General features: G+C 33.8%; 1 long non-coding RNA gene across 1 annotated transcript; it reads left to right on the top strand.

Annotated features, from left to right (window-relative positions):
• The first annotated feature begins 395 nt into the window (after nucleotides 1-395).
• LOC116513122 lies at nucleotides 396-1602 on the top strand. The gene is made up of 3 exons (XR_004255965.1): nucleotides 396-430; nucleotides 809-988; nucleotides 1433-1602. It is a non-coding gene; the product is annotated as an uncharacterized LOC116513122 (long non-coding RNA).
• The last annotated feature ends 1363 nt before the right edge of the window (nucleotides 1603-2965 follow it).

Below are 2965 nucleotides of genomic sequence, written 5' to 3'. Positions count from 1 at the left end.
GCTTTTGCCCCCCTCCTCGAATGGTATGGCTGTTGTGTGCTTTTAAATTGTGTATTGTTATGTTCGTCTTTTTTATCCCCTGTCTGTACCCCCTTCCCTGACTTGAATTGTGAGCCGCCCTGAGTCCCCTTCGGGGAAAAGGGCGGCATATAAATGTAATAAATCCAATCCAATCCAATCATTCTTGAGACAATGATGCAATGCTGAAATATGAAAATAACTAAATTAGAATGATATAATTTATCAAGAAGAATGGGGAAAAATCATTTTTTTTAAAGAAAAGACAAAAATATTGAGAAGTTATACTTCATATTACTGGCATGAATTATGTCACAATTTATCTTTATGATGTCATCAATGTAGCAGTTATATACTGCTATTTAGTTATTAACAAAACAGTTCAGCAGTTGGAGCAGAAAACTAGTGGCAGGTAAGGCTTTTTAAATGGCTGTTTACATTCAGCATTTAAAAAAACATTTTAAAAAATAGCTGAAGTTTTGTTTCTGGATGGATGAGTAGATGATCAGATCACCTGCAAATCTGTGTTGTTTCAAAGCTGTTGCCTACAATTCTTTGCTGGAAAATAAAGCGAAGAAAATTGATCAAATCATCTCCCAGCAACATAGTAGTCATTGTAATAACAACACAGGTAGAAAGCAGTGCTTAAAAAAAGGAGTACAATAGTACAATGATGTCTTATTACATAGCAATAATCTTAAGAATAATAATGTATTGTAATTCATATTTTCTAAAGACTGACCGAATTGACACAAAAGTCTAGTTGTGGTTTGTTTGTGTATTTCCGTAGTCAGAATAACACCACCATCTGAGGATGACCCATTGAATTTCCGGCTTATCTTGGGCTGAAAATTGTAAACTATGTCGCGGTACATGTGCCAGAGCAGCAGAAACAGGAGGCTGCACCGCAGTAGGCGATTAAAACAAAGGAGAAGAACTGGTAGAAGACAAAGGAGGCTGTATAAAAAAGGTTTTAAAAAATAACTAACACTTTTGAAAGGAAGATTAAGAAATGTCGAATGAGAAAAGAAGGAGAGAAATTCTTATACAGAAGGAAAGCATTGTGCTGCTTTCTTTTTGGTTTCAATTTTCCAGTACAATTTATTACCTAAATACTTTCAAATGTACAATTATTGAATAATCATGCAGGAAACTCTTTATCGTGAAAAGGTGATTAGGCAGTACTAGACCTATTATTTTACTTTGAAATTAATGAAATATATTTCTTACGACTTAATTCCCACTATTTTCAATTAATGGCGAGTTTAAGAGCCTTCTTGTGCCGAGTTTAAAGATACAGCAGCTTTTATGTATTGCTTTTACAAGTTGTAAAATGGTAATTCTTCTTCTCTATTTACATTTGTTCATACATTTATATATGTTTGTGCCAACCTTTTTGATCATTTTAATAAAGGTGTGCGGCAGTCTCATTACCGGAGGAGCTCCTTCTCAGCCTAGCCATCTTCAGCTCGTGAAACAGGACAACTTCAATCCCCAAAGCAACATGTCAGGAGATGAGGATTGTGATATCTGACCCACCAAGTTTCTGCAACCATTCATGCTGAACAATAAACCTTTTGAGCATCACTTGGACTGCTTTTCGTGTCTCTGTAAAATATACTGTTGGGGAAAAAACTCTTGATCATAGTTTGAAATATGACAAATATGACAATTTGGGGGTACATTAGATCCAAACTCTTTTAGAGAGACACAAATGATTGTTTGCTTTTTTTAGAACATGTGGAATCTCATGCGGAGCAAGTGGCTTAATTCTCTGCTTCTTTTATTTGCCACACATAGAAGCTTTGATAGCACTAAGCAATAGCACTTAGACTTATATACCGCTTCATAATGCTTTACAGCCCTCTCTGAGTGGTTTACAAAGTCAGCATATTGCCCCATAACAATCTGGGTCCTCATTTTACCGACCTCAGAAGGATGAAAGGCTGAGTCAACCTTGAGCCTGTGGGATTCGAACTGCCTAACTGCTGGCAACCAGCAGTCAGCAGAAGTAGCCTGCAGTACTGCAGTCTAACCACTGTGCCACCATGGCTCTTTAAAGCTATAATAGTAGAAGAAAAGACATTGGAATGGGAACTGCTGCATTTTAGAAATTATAAAATGTGTGATTAGGAGAGCTTTACTCAAAGTGATACTATTGCTTTGCCTTGGACAGCTATTGCCCTCAATCTAGGTACATACTGTATGTCTAAATATGATGGGAGTCAAACTCCAAATATTTGAAAGATAGAAAAAAAAGGTTATGATCCCCAATAATTTACAAGGAGTGATAATACAAGCCTTAACTAGCCTATGTTCATCAAAGATTATGGAGATGCTATAAGCAAAATATTTTTCAAATCATGGCAAAATATCTTTGTGACGTAAAAATTAGTGAACCAGTTAAAAGGGTGCTAGTTTGCATGAAGCGGGTTCAAAAATTTAATTCAGTGGGATTTTAATAATGCTTTTACAGAATAGAAAAAAAAGGAAGTTATAATATGACTCAAGTAAGGAATAATCTGGGGAAATTAATTGCAATATATCTATCAATTTGAAACATTAATTGAAAACTATTAGAATTCTAAGAATACATAGAATGGAAGTAATATGACTCAGCAATACTCATTGTAAAATTATATATATATATATATATATATATATATATATATATAGTATAAAAGTTATTTTCAGATTGAATATGAAATAAGGAATCTAGGGCAATTTTTTTAAATAAAGGTGCTTATTATATGACTTCTTTTAAATACATGAAATGATTCCTAGAGAAATGTATTTTTATTTAATAATTTCAATTGTTAAATCAATATTAATATAAATGCGTGATTGAAATCTCCCATGAGTGCATGGGGAAAATGTGGTTGAAATGAATATTTTAGAACAGTATACTCATATAGTCCACTAAATTAATGGGTCAGTGAAATTTAGT

Source organism: Thamnophis elegans, chromosome 9 (genome assembly GCF_009769535.1).
Source record: "Thamnophis elegans isolate rThaEle1 chromosome 9, rThaEle1.pri, whole genome shotgun sequence".
In the NCBI taxonomy this organism is placed as follows: Eukaryota; Metazoa; Chordata; class Lepidosauria; order Squamata; family Colubridae; genus Thamnophis; species Thamnophis elegans.
This window is presented reverse-complemented; position numbering and strand designations above follow the sequence as displayed.